Source organism: Bombina bombina, chromosome 9 (assembly GCF_027579735.1).
Source record: "Bombina bombina isolate aBomBom1 chromosome 9, aBomBom1.pri, whole genome shotgun sequence".
NCBI lineage: Eukaryota > Metazoa > Chordata > Amphibia > Anura > Bombinatoridae > Bombina > Bombina bombina.
The window spans coordinates 25,415,888-25,434,185 of NC_069507.1; positions in this window are offsets into that span (position 1 = coordinate 25,415,888).

Genomic DNA, 18,298 nt, shown 5'->3' on the forward strand with positions numbered 1-18,298 from the left:
CTTCCCCAGTCAAACAACAAGTGAATCACACAGTTTAAATTGACCATAACACAACCCCCTAGTGAAAAAGGCACCATTAAGTTGTCATGACAACCCATACACAACATGAGCAAATAAATCATTCATCTAAATCTCAGATTCTAAATAATGCCAAACATCAAGCATAATTACCACTTTCTTAAAATAGTGAAAAGCGTATACATTACACAATTTAATATCTGCAGTGTGTTTTATGTGTCTAATTAAGGAACAGAACTGGACACTGATAAGGCATAAATACAACATAGAATGAGATAAGTAAAAAGGAAACACGTACCTGCTAAAGCTGTTTAAGAGGCTACTCTATACCATAATGCAGGAAGATTACAGCCAAAATGCTATCCTGCATGAAGTAAAGCAAGCTCTACGCCAAAAAACCTGCCTGTCTGCACTTCCTAGTCATACCCACATGATTCCCCTAAACGTGTATTACTGGTGATGTCACCAGGGGTCGGGTGTTAAAGGGACAGTCAACACCAGAATTTTTGTTGTTTAAAAATATAGATAATCCCTTTATTACCCATTCCCCAGTTTTGCAAAACCAACACTGTTATATTAATACACTTTTTACTTCTGTGACTAACTTGTATCTAAGCATCTTCTGACCGCCCCTAATCAGGGCCGTCTTTAATATTGACTGGACCCTGGGCAAAAATTTTCTTGGGCCCCCCCATGCAATTTCGCTCTCCACCCCAACATCCCAAAAAACAACTAAATCAATTTAGCCCACTGCTGGGCTAATCATTTTAAAAAAATTAAATAAATTGCAATATGTGAAACTGGACCTAAGCAGAACTAATAAGTAAATAAATATATAAATTCCTCCACTATGGATTCATTTAATATTCTTTTGAATGTGATTCTAGTGTGAGGTTTGCTGGTTAAAGAGATTTAGGGCATCCAAAAGGAGCAAAGCAAAGTAAAGACTGAGGAGGTAGCATGGAGGTGCAGACAAAAATAAGTTTACTGACTGGAACAGCAGAACTACTATGGGAAGCTGTAAAATCTGAGACAGAGAGAAAACAAAAACTATAAAAAATAAAACTTACATTAATCTGTGAAGTATCAGCATAACACTATACATCAGCCACAGCAGCACATGTCACTTCTTTGCTAGGAACAAGTTCCCTCTCACCCTGCACTAGACAATGCTACATGGGGAGTGGTGTGTCTGCACTCACTTAATCTTCCCACTGACACCTTTCTACAAAGCACTGTTCCCCTAACTTCAGTTAGTTGATCTTAGGGCCACAGCAGAAAGAGCAGGGCTAAGGGGACCAGCAGACAGGATGCTGTCTGTCCAAGGCTGCATTGATACAGTGTGGGATGAGTCACACAGCCTCAAGACTGAAGAGAGCAGTGTATGCAGCTGCACAGATGCTCAAATCCTCACGTCCTTGCCGCTCCAGCTTTCTGCTGCATGAGCCTACAGTCAGCCCTACCCAGAAACAATCCCCACCACCAGAGCAGTGACCTGGTAACAGTGGTAACCCCAGTAGGACCTTTTCTGATGCAATGGGAATGGCTGGATACCAAGTTAGGGCTTTGCATTCAGTGCTGCACAGTGCACATCTAAAACAGCACATGGCAATAGCTTGGCATGTCACATGACACCGGCACGGTCTGGCACAGTTTTTTTTTAAAAATATATATAAACAGAGTACCTTTGACTGTGACAGTATTAGGACAGTCTGGTATGAACCATAAAAAAAAATAAAAAAATTTTAGGGCTCTTGGGCCCCTCAACAGAAACTGGGCCCTGGGCAGCTGCCCCTTTTGCCCTGTGTTAAAGACGGTCCTGCCCCTAATCACATGACTTTTAGTTATTATCTATTGACTTGCATTTTAGCCAACTAGTGCAGTGTCTGCCACTAGCCACGAGCGTGATCACAATGCTATCTATATGGCCTACATGAGCTTGCTCTCCCCTGCTGTGAAAAGTAAATAAAATAGAGGCGTCCTTCAAGGGCTTAGAAATTATCATATGAGCCTTCCTAGGTTTGTTTTCAACTAGAATACCAAGAGAACAAAGCAAAAATGTTGATAAAAGTAAATTGGAAAGTTGTTTAAAATTACATGCCCTATTTGTAAAATGAAAGTTTTTTTTGGACTTGACTGTCCCTTTAAATTCCTACAAAATAAACAAAGTAGTACTAGAAAATTAAAAAACCCTATGCTGCTCACCAGTATTACTAAATGTGAACTTTGAAGGGCACGAACGTTAAGCTAAGCAGGGCTGTATGTAACAAAGTATCAGTATCCAACTATGCTGGGGAGCCACAGCCACAGACTCACAGTCAGGTCATTTTGAATATGTCCGGTTTTCAGGCGGTCTGAAACCCAGACACATAGGATTGCCACCTCAGCCATGTCTTCCTGGACTCTTATGAGTTATACATGCTGCAGGATGTGCAGAGAGGATCCAGAATAATGCTGTTCAGTGTATTTGTGTGCTGTCTAGGGTTGAAATTCATGTTCCTACCTGCACACCTACTGGGACAGAATGAACAACCGGGTGGGACACTGGGACAGCGCCTCCAAACAGGGACAATCCCAGTCAAACTGGGACTTCTGGTAAGCCTACCTATGGGTATTGTGTGTGTATTGTCATGTACAACACAATCATGCACCTATGGGTATTGTGTGTGTATGTCATGTACAACACAATCATGCACCTATGGGTATTGTGTGTGTATGTCATGTACAACACAATCATGCACCTATGGGTATTGTGTGTGTATTGTCATGTACAACACAATCATGCACCTATGGGTATTGTGTGTGTATGTCATGTACAACACAATCATGCACCTATGGGTATTGTGTGTGTATTGTCATGTACAACACAATCATGCACCTATGGGTATTGTGTGTATTGTCATGTACAACACAATCATGCACCTATGGGTATTGTGTGTGTATGTCATGTACAACACAATCATGCACCTATGGGTATTGTGTGTGTATTGTCATGTACAACACAATCATGCACCTATGGGTATTGTGTGTGTATTGTCATGTACAACACAATCATGCACCTATGGGTATTGTGTGTGTATTGTCATGTACAACACAATCATGCACCTATGGGTATTGTGTGTGTATTGTCATGTACAACACAATCATGCACCTATGGGTATTGTGTGTGTATTGTCATGTACAACACAATCATGCACCTATGGGTATTGTGTGTGTATTGTCATGTACAACACAATCATGTACCTATGGGTATTGTGTGTGTATTGTCATGTACAACACAATCATGCACCTATGGGTATTGTGTGTGTATTGTCATGTACAACATAATCATGTACCTATACGTATTGTGTGTTTATGTCATGTGCAACACAATCATGTACCTATACGTATTGTGTGTATTGTCATGTACAACACAATCATGCACCTATGGGTATTGTGTGTGTATGTCATGTACAACACAATCATGCACCTATGGGTATTGTGTGTGTATTGTCATGTACAACATAATCATGCACCTATGGGTATTGTGTGTGTATGTCATGTACAACACAATCATGCACCTATGGGTATAGTGTGTGTATGTCATGTACAACATAATCATGCACCTATGGATATTGTGTGTGTATTGTCATGTACAACACAATCATGTACCTATGGGTATCTGTGTGTGTATAGTCATGTACAACACAATCAAGTACATATGGGTATCTGTGTGTGTATAGTCATGTACAACACAATCAAGTACATATGGGTATCTGTGTGTGTATAGTCATGTACAACACAATCAAGTACATATGGGTATCTGTGTGTGTATAGTCATGTACAACACAATCAAGTACATATGGGTATCTGTGTGTGTGTAGTCATGTACAACACAATCAAGTACATATGGGTATCTGTGTGTGTATAGTCATGTACAACACAATCAAGTACATATGGGTATCTGTGTGTGTATAGTCATGTACAACACAATCAAGTACATATGGGTATCTGTGTGTGTATAGTCATGTACAACACAATCAAGTACCTATGGCTATCTGTGTGTGTATAGTCATGTACAACACAATCAAGTACATATGGGTATCTGTGTGTGTATAGTCATGTACAACACAATCAAGTACATATGGGTATCTGTGTGTGTATAGTCATGTATAACACAATCAAGTACATATGGGTATCTGTGTGTGTATAGTCATGTATAACACAATCAAGTACATATGGGTATCTGTGTGTGTATAGTCATGTACAACACAATCAAGTACATATGGGTAGCTGTGTGTGTATAGTCATGTATAACACAATCAAGTACATATGGGTAGCTGTGTGTGTATAGTCATGTACAACACAATCAAGTACATATGGGTATCTGTGTGTGTATAGTCATGTATAACACAATCAAGTACATATGGGTATCTGTGTGTGTATATTCATGTACAACACAATCAAGTACATATGGGTATCTGTGTGTGTATAGTCATGTACAACACAATCAAGTACATATGGGTATCTGTGTGTGTATAGTCATGTACAACACAATCACGTACAGTGGGTATTGAAAAGAATCACCCCCCCCCCCTTGAAAATAATCACATTTTGTTGCTTTGCAGCCTGAAATAAAGACAGACACAGTTTTTGTTTATCCAGTTGTAATTACTTAGTGCAACTTATAACGTCCAAGTGAAAGATATAACACCAACATGTCAGGCAATAATAAAGACAATTCAAAAACAGAATCACTGAGTTGCAAAAAGGATCAACCCCTTGTGTCAGTATTTTGTTGAACCACCTTTTGCTTTAATTACAGCCTTTAGTCTGTTGGGATATGTCTCTACTAACTTTGCACATCTAGACTGTGCAATATTTGCCCACTCTTCTTTGCAGAACTGCTCCAGTTCCGTTACATTTGATGGTGACCGTTTGTGAACTGCAGTTTTCAAGTCATGCCACAGATATTCAATGGGGTTTAAGTCTGGGCTCTGACTAGGCCATGCGAGGACATTCACCCTTTTCTCCTTCAACTACTGCGTGGTCATTTTTGCTATGGGCTTTGGGTCATTGTCATGTTGGAAGGTAAATCTTCTTCCCATTGACAACTTCCTGGCAGAAGGCAGCAGATTTTTCTCAATACTTTGATGGTATTTTGCCCCATCCATTATTCCTTCTATCCTGACAAGTGCTCTAGTGTCTGCTGCAGAGAAACACCCCCATAATAGGATATTACCACCTCCATGCTTTACTCTTGGTATGGTGTTATTTGGATGGTGAGCTGTATTGGATTTCCTCCAGACATATCGTTTGGTGTGGAGGCCAAATAATTTTTCTTTCCTAAGATAGGGTGAGTCCACACCTTGAGTAATTACTGTTGGGAATATCACTCCTGGCCAGCAGCAGGAGTCAAAGAGCACCACAGTTAAACTACTAAGTATCACTCCCTTACCCACAATCCCCAGTCATTCTCTTTGCCTTTGATGCATCGAGGAAGTGAAGTTTAGGTGCCTGAAGAAAAAATTTGATTTAATCTACAAGAAAGTTTTGGGGTATAGCCGTATTCCATGTCATTCCTTGCAGTTGGGTAGTGTTGGCTTTAAAGCAGTTAGGAACTTGTAAAGAGGTACATATTGCGTTTTCCTAACAACTGCTGCCCTAGTTTAGAAATCCAGAGGTGGCTACTCTGTTCTTTCTTTTTCAAAGATCTCTGAAGAACTGTATCTTCTCATACCTTGTTACTGTCTATATGCTGGACAGCGGAGCAGGTAAGAGCTTTTTCTTCCAGTTGGGGAGACCATGCACTTAACAAATTAAAAGACACTGCTTTTTTATTAGGACATAGATAATCCTGTTGTATGGGTTACACTGGGGCATGAAGCAGGCACTGTAGCATGTGTGAGACTAACGTTTAAACTCTTTTAAAAAGAAAGGGTAAAATGTTTTTATTAGGCTTTATTTTCTGACACATTTTTACTTGATAAAACAATTTAAGTTTAAACTGAAAGTAAGGCTGAATTTTCTATTTCAGCAGCTTATTCATTTCCCCTTTGCTGTAAAATAAAACGATGCAACATTTTAAACTGTTTGAAAAAAAACGGCTATTTCTGGTACTCAGTGTACCAGGAAGCTAGTTTTAATGCCTCAGTTTGAAAAAACGGTTATTTCTGGTACTCAGTGTACCAGGAAGCTAGTTTTAATGCCTCTCTGTGTCGCAACAGTAATTTGAGCTCAGCAGTTGCGTTCACATGACCGGCTTTTCTTCATAACGTTTCTGAGGAAAAAGTTGTTTTTCTCCATTTCTGGGTGATCCGGTCTTAATTGGTAGAGGTAAGGCACCGCAGTAATTGAGGTGTGTGTATTTTTTCCTTAGCTTAAAGGGACAGTTTACTGAAAAATTTTCTCCCCTTTAATTTGTTCCCAATGATCCACTTTACCTGCTGGAGTGTATTAAATTGTTTACAAGTAGCTCCTTTACCCTTATATTGGCATTTGAAATTGTTAATTTAGCATGTGGTATCCCCACCTATTCTGAAAGTTTGTGGCCGCGCGTACCAGCTATAGATAAGCTTTGTAAACACAGCCAGCAGAAGAAATTATACTCCCAGTGTGATAAAGCAGAGATAAGGTAATAAAATGTTGATTTTCCATTGTTCTCTCAAAGTATTGGTGATTTTTTTATGGACAGATATAAGATAAAGAAGCAGGTATATGTGCACAATGTGATACAGTAATGAGATCTGATTATACCTACAAGCTCAACCTATTTTATTAGGCTGTGGCTTCAAAACACAAAATCAGAGCTTTAATATACAGAAATACACCTTAAAAAGCTAATTTTCATACATGTTTTACTCTGCAGTTGGTAAAAAAAGCAATTGTAAACACATTAAGGGAAAAACTATTTTACAGTATACTGTCCCTTTAATTGAACAATAAAATCTTTTAAACTTATCTGTACAAGTTTATTTACTGTTTCACAACATGTCTGATATGGAGCAAGAGCCTGCTCTCATGAATTCATGCTTATTATGTTTAGATGCACAAATTGCAGCTCCTATACAATTTTGTTCTTCATGTGTCAAGAAAACCTTGCAACATAAAGGTAACATTTTTGAGCCTAATGTCTGATGATGCTGTTAAAATAATACCTCAGCTTTCTCCTGCTATGTCCCAAAGCTCAATGGTGTCACATGCAGTGCCATGCGGTTCCTCTATAACTCCTAGTGGAGTTTATTTAAAAGCAGAAATTGCTGCCCAGGTATCTTTAGCGTTATCTGCGGCATTAGCTGCCATTCCCAGATTACAAGGAAAACGCAAGAGGAAATTTAGAAATTCGGAAAGTAAGGTGCCTGTCCTCAGTTCTGCTTCCCAAGTTGCCCTTTCTCATAAGTCTGATGAGGAAGATACATCGGGACTTTCTGAGGGTGAAATCTCAGTATAATTCCTTCTTCAGAGACTGAGGTGGTATCCTTCAGTTTTAAGCTTTAACACCTTTGTGTATTGTTAATGGAGGTTTTAGCTACTTTAGATGACTCTGATACCCCTGTCATTGTCACTCCTAAGAAATATAGTAAACTTAATAGTTTCTTTGATGAACCTTCCACTTTGGAGGTTTTTCCTGTGCCGGACCGTGCTAGGGAGATTATCTCACAGGAATGGGAGAAACCAGGGATGTCTTTTTCCCCGTCTCCCATTTTTAAGAAAATATTTCCTGTTGAGGACTCCATTAAAGACCCTTGGTAAACTGTACCCAAAGTTGAAGGGGCCATTTCCACTCTGGCTAAGAGAACCACTATTCCTATTGAGGATAGCTGCTCTTTTAATGAGCTGATGGAAAGGAAGCTGGAGGCTTATTTGAAAAAGATTTATGTTCATCAAGGTCTCTAATGGCAACCTGCAGTGTGTATTGCCACTTGACTTGTGCGGCATCATATTGTTTCAACACCTTGTCTGATTCTTTTCAAGTAGAGACTTCCTTGGATCAAATTCAGGATAGGATTAAAGCTCTTAAATTGGACAATTCCTTTATTGCAGATGCCATTTTACAGGTTGTTAGACTAGGAGCTAAAACTTCTAGTTTCGCTGTCCTAGCCCTGCAGGGCATTATGGTTGAAATCCTGGTCTGCGGACATTTCCTCTAAAGTCAAGCTTCTGGCGATTCCTTACAAGGGCAAAACCTTGTTTGGACCCGGTTTGGCAAAAATTATCTCTGATATTACAGGTGGAAAAGCGTATTTTCTACCTCAAGATAAGAAGAATAGACCTAAAGGACATCAGAGTAATTTTCGTTCCTTTCGTAACTTCAGAGGAAAGCCTTCCTTTTCTTCTTCCAAGCAGGAACAATCCAAGTCTTCTTGGAAACCCAATCAGTCTTGGAACAAGGGGAAACAATCAAAGAAACCTGCAGCTGATTCCAAATCATCATGAAGGGTTTGTCCCCTATCCAGGATCGGATCAGGTTGGGGGCAGGCTTTCTCAGTTCTCTCAAGCCTGGATACAAGATGTCCCAGATCCTTGGACTAGTATCCCAGGGTTACAAATTGGAATTCAAGACTTTTCCTCCCAGAGGCAGATTCCTTCTCTCAAGATTATCTGCCGACCAGATAAAGAGAGAGATGTTCTTGAAATGTATACAACATTTTTCCTCCCTGGGAGTGATAGTTTCAGTGGAGGAACAGGGTCTCAGGTTCTACTGCAACCTATTTGTAGTTCCCAAAAAAGATGGAACTTTACGTCCCATTCTAGACTTGAAGTGTCTAAACAAGTTTTTCAAAGTTCCATCCTGCAAGATGGAGACTATACATTCCATTCTTCCTTTAGTACAAGAGGGTCAGTTCATGACAACCATAGATCTAAAGGATGTGTAGCTTTATATTCCTATTCACAGGGACCATCACAGATTCCTGAGATTTGCCTTTCTGGACAAACATTTAGTGTTCGTGGCCCTTCCATTTGGTCTAGCCACGGCTCCTAGAATTTTTTCAAAGGTTCTGGGGGCTCTTTTTGGAGTAATCCGTTCTTGTGGAATTGCTGTGGCACCCTACCTGGACACATATTGATTCTGGCGCCATCTTTTCAACAAGCAAAATCTCACACAGAGCTATTGTTGTCTTTTCTTCATTCCCACGGGTGGAATTCGAATCTGGAAAAAAGCTCCCTTTCCCCTGCTACAAGAGTAGTGTTCTTAGGGACCATAACAGATTCTCTATTGATGAAGATTTTTCTGACAGAGGTCAGGAAAAACTAAATCATTTCCTCTTGCCTCTCTCTTCAGGCTACTGCTCATCCTTCAGTGGCTCAATGTATGGAGGTAATCAGTCTTATGGTGGCTTCCATGGACATCATTCCTTTTGCTTGATTCCATTGGAAAGCTCTCCAGTTGTGCATGCTCAGACAATGGAATGGTGACTGCTTGGAGATTGAACGCTTAATTGTGTCTAAGCATGGTTTTTCTCAGTCGGTCATTGAGACCATAATTTAGGCTTGCAAGCCTGTTACTAGAAAGATTCACCATAAAATATGGCGTAAATATCTTTATTGATGTGAATCCAAGGGCTACTCTTGGAGTAGAATTAAAATTCCTAGAATTGTATCTTTTCTTCAGGAAGGCCTGGAGAAGGGATTGTCAGTCAGTACCCTGAAGGGTCAGATTTCTGCTTTTATCAGTTTTACTACATAAATATTTGGCGGATGTGCCAGATGTGCAATCTTTTTGTCAGGCCTTGGTCAAAATCAGGCCTGTCTTTAAATCTGTTGCTCCTCCTTGGAGCCTTACCCTTGTTCTTAACGTTTTACAGCTGGCTTCATTTGAGCCATTGCATTCCATAGACATAAAGTTGTTATCTTGGAAGGTTTTGTTTCTTGTTGCTATCTTTTCTGCTCAAAGAGTCTCGGAACTCTCAGTTCTGCAGTGTGATTCCCCTTATCTTATTTTTCATGCCGATAAGGCGGTTCTTCATACTAAGTTAGGTTTCCTTCCTAAGGTTGTTTCTAATAGAAATATCAATCAGGACATTGTTGTTCCCTCTCTGTGTCCTAATCCTTCTTCTTCCAAAGAACGTTTGTTACACAATTTAGATGTTGTACCTGCTCTTAAATTCTACTTACAGGCAACTAAGGATTTTCGCCAGCCCTCTGCCCTCTTTGTCTGTTTCTCTGAGAAATGTAAAGGTCAGAAAACTACTGCTACTACTCTTTCTTTTTGGTCACGAAGTATAATTTGTTTGGCTTATGAGACTGCTGGACAGCAGCCTCCTGAGAGAATTACGGCTCATTCCACAACAGCTGTTTCCTCTTCTTGGGCTTTCAAAAATGAAGCTTCTGTGGAACAAATTTGCAAGGCTGCAACTTGGTCTTCTCTACATACTTTTTCCAAATTTGATACTTTTGCCTCTGCTGAGTCTTCTTTTGGGAGAAAGGTTCTTCAAGCGGTGGTGTCTTCTGTTTAGTACTGCCTGTCTTGTCCCTCCCTTTTTATCCGTGTCCTCTTGGGTATTGGTTCCCAACCATATCTTAGGAAAGAAAAACAAAATTTATGCTTACCTGATAAATTTATTTATTTCCGGATATGGTGAGTCCACGGCCAACCCTTTATTTTAAGACAGTTGTTTTTTTTCTATAACCTCAGGCACCTCTACACCTTGTGTTACTCCTTTTTCTCCATTTCCCTTCAGTCGAATGACTGGGGGTTGTGGGTAAGGGAGTGATACTAAGCCGTTTAACTGTGGTGCTCTTTGCCTCCTCCTGCTGGCCAGGAGTGATATTCCCAACAGTAATTACTCTAGCCGTGGACTCACCATATCCGGAAAGAAAGAAATTTATCAGGTAAGCATAACTTTTGTTTTTTCATGTGGCATAGGTGTGACATTTCTTGAGGATTGGCTTTTTTCTTGCAACCCTCCTATACAAGCCACATTTGTGGAGAATTTGTGATATTGTCGTCACATGCACACAATGAACCCTCTTTGTCATAAATTCCTGCAACTGCTTCAGGGTTGCTGTGGGCCTCTTGGTAGCCTCTCTGACCAGTTTCTTCCTGGCTCTTTCATCCAGTTTGGAGCCACATCCTGATCCAAAGAGGGTCTGTGTTGTACCAAATACCTTCCACTTCTTAATAAAAGACTTCACTGTGCTTCTAGGCATTGATAAAGCCTTTGCTATTTTCTTGTACTGCCAAAAATTGGCCAGCTCCTAAACTTTCATTCCTGCTTTTCAAATAAAGATACCAAGAGAACGAATACAAATTGATAATAGGAGTAAAATGGAAAGTGGCTTAAAATTGCATGCTCTATTTGAATTTAAAGAAAACATTTGGGTTTAGTATCCCTTTATATCTACTATAGAAATTCTGCATGTTATAAGTAAGGGCCATTTTTTTGGCATTCGATATTTACCTATTGACCCGCTGCTCTGGACCACTCTGTTATTGATATTGCTGGTCTGCTTCTAGCAAAGGAATGCAGTGACATCATCGACTATCAAGCTGAGCAGTAGGAGCGGCGCACACGCATCAGGGGATAGAGCCGACATGTTCCTACCTAGGTAGACCCCCTGATAGGACTTGTATAATGTGTCCTATGAGGGGGGGGTTAGAAAAGTATTCATTTTCAATTGACAATTGCATGAAAACGGAGTAAAAATGATAAAGATAAGCAATTATGAAAATTAAATGTTTACAGTGATCTTTTGAAAGTTTTTTTTCTGTTTCATGTCCCTTTAATGTAAAATAGATACACCCAGACCTGACTGGGGTTAACTGCCTGTGACTCTGGGAGCAGCACAGCTTCCTGTGAGTGCCAGTGGCACCCATGCTGCGCATGTTGCAGGGTCATGGGATGTGTATCCGGTCCAGTGTGAGAGTGCAGTTCCCTTCCGTGTTTTGTATATGTCTAGGGTGATTACATATTCCTGTGCACCCTTCCCTTGTTCCCAGTTTGTTTGGATTTGAAAGCTTGCATTGTGTGGCTGTTTTAGGGTCCCAGGTATTGGAAAGGACCTTGACGAGGTACCTGGGCTTGTCCCATTTGGCCAGATGCGGTAACTAACCTTTCCATTTTTGCTTTTAAATCTTAGCTGAGAGCTTGTAAGTGAGTGCTGGGTTTTCTCTGTGTGTTGTATTAATTTGTTTTGTAATTTTCCCTATGGTTCTTGCACCCAGACCTGACTGGGGTTAACTGCCTGTGACTCTGGGAGCAGCACAGCTTCCTGTGAGTGCCAGTGGCACCCAGGGCTGAGCATGTTGCAGGGTCATGGGATGTGTATCCGGTCCAGTGTGAGAGTGCAGTTCCCTTCCGTGTTTTGTATATATATATATATATATATATATATATATATATATATATATATATATATATATATATATATATATATATATATATATATATATATATATAGAGAGAGAGAGAGATAGATATACAGGCATAAGTATATACAGATACATATTTACAATAAAAAATACATTTTCCTGTATGTGAACAACATTGGAATGTTAAATATGTGCAGTAAATATACAGTAAAATACATATACATAAATACATCAGTACACACATATGCACATATATTTGTATACATACACACATATGTAGACATGACGTGTAATTACAGACATGTATATGTATATATAGTCCTTAGCAATCAAACACCTTGGCATATAGATGGTATTTATATGACTGTAACTGTCATTTTGTATGTATTTATGGTGTGTTTAGTATGTTTTTAATGCAAGGGTTTCAGTTGAGCTAACCAGACTAGCGTCAAATGCGATAGCGCTCTCTTGTGATTACTTTCAAATGGTTACATGCGCACAAAATTTTCATTGTGCACATGATGAAAAACCCTAATATAGCTGGCGTGCAAAAGTTAGAGCGCTACTTATAATCTATGTCTATGATTCTGTTGTTTTTTTAGCAAGCTTTTTGAATCTTTGTAAATCTAGTCAAGAGACCTAGGGGTCCATTTATTAATGTGTGGGTGGACATGATCCGATATAGCGGATCATGTCCGCCGCACATCAATAAATGCCGACAGCATACGCGGTCGGCATTTATCATTGCACCTGCAGTTCTTGTGAACTACTGGTGCAAGCCGCTAGCAGGGGGTGTCAATCCGCCCGATCATATTTGATTGGGCGGATTGCTGTCCGCCACCTCAAAGGTGGCGGACGAGTTAGGACCGCTGCTTCTTAACTTCTGCTTCAGCCGGAACTGAAGCGGAGTGGGTCGGAGGCAGCATCTGCTGCTTCTTAAATAGGCCCCCTAGCAATTGATTTGAAAAGAGTTCAATTAGTATTCTGATACATATTCTGTAGAATGTTTTTTTTACCATGATTCAATGTCATTGCTCGTGTACCCAGTGCTACGGAATTTGTTGCTGCTATACAAATAAATTATAATAAATACGCTGTATTGCGGCATGTAGCATTTAAATCATCTAGAATATTTTAAGTTCTAACACGACATAAATAACAGCAGCATAGGAAATGATCTCTTTAAATCACAAAAGGAATTAAAATAAGGAAAACCTATCCCGGAAATTCTATTTACACATTCTGGTACGTTTTCTGTCCTCAGCATTTCCCTACCCAGAATATATCATTAGCTATGCAGCTTGTGCCTGACATGTAGCTAGGTGATAGACCTCACAGTTAAATGAAGATGGTGAATACCTGTCTATTTGACACATTACCTGCACCTGTGTTTTCTACACAAATAGATTTCCTACAGAACTCAGGCAATGCCTGTGATAGCTGCCTCTCATCACCTACTCCAAAGACCTCTGAAAACCAAACACAAGACCCCAAAGCCGTCCTCTATTTGTCAACATCAATAGAGTCAAACAGCGATGGTAAACACAAAGTTGAGTAATGTTCACCACTACGTCTCTCCTCTGTAGATTATTTTTGCACATAAAGGTCACACATATTACTATTTTTGTATGTTCTGAGTTTCCTTATAGTCAGTACAAATAGGCTTATTAATAGTGTTGTTCCTCTTCTTTTCTAGGACAGAGCTGCAATTTGAATGCAGAGATTTGACCTGTGATGATATAAACCTGTTTTTTTTTTATTGCTGATCAGTCAGTCATGCTACACCCTGATTTAGTTACTGATAAACCTAACGCTAGCACTGGTGTGGCCTATGACCTTTCTATTGAAAGAAATCAAATACAGAGTTGATATAACCTAAAAAAAAATGTCTTTATTTAATAGAGTTAGCGTCAACGGACAATAAACTCCAAAAGTAACTGCTCATAATATCTCATAGTAAAAACCAGACACTTTTATTATGTTATTTTGCCTGCTTTTTGTGCAAGCTTCTCTGTAAATTATGTGGATTTTTTTGTCTCCAGAGAGACTGTAGTGTATCCTGTGATATTCAGAATACTGACCCTGCAACACACTACACATTGTACACAGTGCATGTAATGCAGAAACTCCTATATATCTGAACCTAATTGTCCACATCAAAAGAGATAAGATAAATTCTCAGGACATTTCAAGTTGTATGTCTCTGGACTGCAAACCTATGTCCATTTTGTTAGCAAAATGTCAGTTTAAATACACTTAAAATTATTATTGTTTGTGCAGATTATTTGCAATGAAGTGATTTAAGGGACACTAAACCCAAATTTCTTCTTTAACCCCTTAATGACCACAGCACTTTTCCATTTTCTGTCCGTTTGGGACCAGGGCTATTTTTACATTTCTGCTGTGTTTGTATTTAGCTGTAATTTTCCTCTTACTCATTTACTGTACCCACACATATTATATACAGTTTTTCTCGCCATTAAATGCACTTTCTAAAGAAATCATTATTTTCATCATATCCTATAATTTACTATAATTTTTTTTATAAAATATGAGGAAAAAAATGGAAAAAAACACACTTTTTCTAACTTTGACCCCCAAAATCTGTTACTCATCTACAACCACCAAAAAACACCCATGCTAAATAGTTTCTAAATGTTGTTCTGAGTTTAGAAATACCCAATGTTTACAGGTTCTTTGCTTTTTTGCAAGTTATAGGGCCATAAATATAAGTAGCACTTTGCTATTTCCAAACCATTTTTTTTTTTTCAAAATTAGTGCTAGTTACATTGGAACACTGATATCTGTCAGGAATACCTGAATATCCATTGACATGTATATATATTTTTTTTAGAAGACATCCCAAAGTATTGATCTAGGCCCATTTTGGTATATTTCATGCCACCATTTCACCACCAAATGCGATCAAATAAAAAAAATTATTCACTTTTTCATAATTTTTTTCACAAACTTTAGGTTTCTCACTGAAATTATTTACAAACAGCTTGTGCAATTATGGCATAAATGGTTGTACATTTTTCTCTGGGATCCCCTTTGTTCAGAAATAGCAGACATATATGGCTTTGACGTTGCTTTTTGGTAATTAGAAGGCCGCTAAATGCCACTGCGCACCACACGTGTATTATGTCCAGCAGTGAAGGGGTTAATTAGGGAGCATGTAGGGAGCTTTTTGGGGTAATTTTAGCTTTAGTGTAATGTAGTAGACAACCCAAAGTATTGATCTAGGTCCATCTTAGTATATTTCATGCCACCATTTCACCGTCAAATGCGATCAAATAAAAAAAAACTTTACATTTTTCCAAATTTTAGGTTTCTCACTGAAATCATTTACAAACATTTTGTGCAATTATGGCACAAATGGTTGTAAATGCTTCTCTGGGATCCCCTTTTTTCAGAAATAGACATATATGGCTTTGGCATTGCTTTTTGGTAATTAGAAGGCCGCTGCGCACCACACATGTATTATGCTCAGCAGTGCAGGGGTTAATTAGGGAGCTTGTAGGGTTAATTTTAGTGTAGAGTAGTAGACAACCCCAAGTATTGATCTAGGCCCATTTTGGTATATTTCATGCCACCATTTCACCGCCAAATGCGATCAAATTTAAAAAAATAGTCAACTTTTTCACAAACTTTAGGTTTCTCACTGAAATTATTTACAAACAGCTTGTGCAATTATGGCACAAATGGTTGCAAATGCTTCTCTGGAATCCCCTTTGTTCAGAAATAGCAGACATATATGGCTTTGGCGTTGCTTTTTGGTAGTTAGAAGGGCGCTAAATGCCACTGCGCACAACACGTGAATTATGCCCAGCAGTGAAGGGGTTAATTAGGGAGCTTGCGGGGTTAATTTTAGCTTTAGTGTAGAGATCAGCTTCCCACCTGACACATCAGACCCTCTCTTCCCTCCCCCACCCCACAATTGTCCCCGCCATCTTAAGTACTGGCAGAAAGTCTGCCAGTAGTAAAATAAAAGGTATCTTTTTTTTATATATATATATATTTTTTAGCATATTTACATATGCTGTTGTGTAGGATCCCCCCCTTAGCCCCCAACCTCCCTGATCCCCCCCAAAACAGCTCTCTAACCCTCCCTCTCTGCCTTATTGGGGGCCATCTTGGGTACTGGCAGACAGCTTGCAAATAAAATGTTTTATTTTTATTTCTTTTTTCTGTAGTGTAGCTTCCCCCCCACCCCCAAAAGACCAATCCCCCACCCGCTCCCAGATCCCTTAGATTTACAAGTACTAAATATTTTACACCCCTTTCTCCCACTTATAAAAACATTTTTTTCTGTAGTGTAGCGGTTCCCACCTGCTCCCTCCCCGTGCACGCGCCCACCCGCCTCCTCCCGTGCACGCGCGCGCGCCCGTGGGCGCCCCCCGGCGATCCCGATCCCGCCCCCCTCTCTGACATGGACCGTATCGATGGCCGCCCACCCGCCTCCCACTTCAGCTCCCACCCACCAACGAATGCGGCCATTGATGCCCGGTGCAGAGAGGGCCACAGAGTGGCTCTCTCTACACCGGAGGGGTAAAATTTGTTATTGCAGGATGCCTCGATATACACTGTACCCAAAAAATTTATTTTGTGATTCAGATTGAGCATGAAATTTTGTGATGAGATTGAGCATGAAATTTTAAGCAAATTTCGAATTTACTCCTATTATCAAATTTTCTTCATTCTCTTGGTATCTTTATTTGAAATGCAAGAATGTAAGTTTAGATGCCGGACCATTTTTGGTGAACAACCTGGGTTGTCCTTGCTGATTGGTGGATAAATTCATCCACCAATAAAAAAGTGCTGTCCAGAGTACTGAAACCAAAAAAAGCTTAGATGCCTTCTTTTTCAAATAATGATAGCAAGAGAACGAAGAAAAATTGATAATAGGAGTAAATTAGAAAGTTGCTTAAAATTGCATGCTCTTTCTGAATTACAAAACAAAAAATTTGGGTTCAGTATCCCTTTAATGATTCAGATAGAGCAGCAATTTTAAGCAACTTTCTAATTTACTCCTATTATCAAATTTTCTTTGTTCTCTTGTTATCTTTATTTGAAAACCATGAATGTAAATCTTAGCAGCCAGCCCATTTTAGGTTCAGCACCATGGATAACGCTTGCTTATTGGAGGCTGACATTAACCCACCAATAAGCAAGCATAACCCAGGTTCTCAACCAAAAATGAGCCGGCTCCTATGCATCACATTCCTGCTTTTTAAATAAAGATAGCAAGAGAACGAAGAAAAATTGATAATAGGAATAAATTAGAAAGTTGCTTAAAATTGCATGCTCTATCTGAATCATGAAAGAAAATATTTGCGTTTAGTGTCCCTATAAGAGCCGGCCCATACTTTCATTATTTATTTTGCCCCCTTTTCTTGTAATTCAATTCTATAATATGTGCTTTTCAGTTCCTGTTAGAAATGGAAGTGTAGAAAAGTTATATTCCACACAGCCATTGGCTGCACAATCTAAAGACCTATTTATAACTGTTTCTAATTGGCCACAGCAGAGAAGGCAACCTAAGTTACAACATGGCAGCTCCCATTGTTTTATAGACACTAAAACTTTACACTTATTTTGTCACTGTTTAAACAGTTAATGAAACTTTAAAAAAAACATCTACATGTGATTCTCAGACTAATTCTAACATTTTTTTAGTGATTAATGTCCCTTTCAATTTGGAGTATAATAAGTTATTGTACAGTTGGTTTTATTTGAATTGTGTAAATATATTTATTAAACATTGTGAATATATTATTAATTAAAGAAGATACTTATCACATGAATAGTTTTATAAAGAACTTTACAATGTTTACCAAATGACTTTGGGTTAGAATGTCTTTCACATATATCCACATTTGGTTTTCAGAAGTATCCAATAAAGTATAATGGACTTTTTGAAGATAAATATAGTGGCACTCTTTTGTGATGGATTACAACTGAGAGCCTAGTTTGGTTTGTATACAT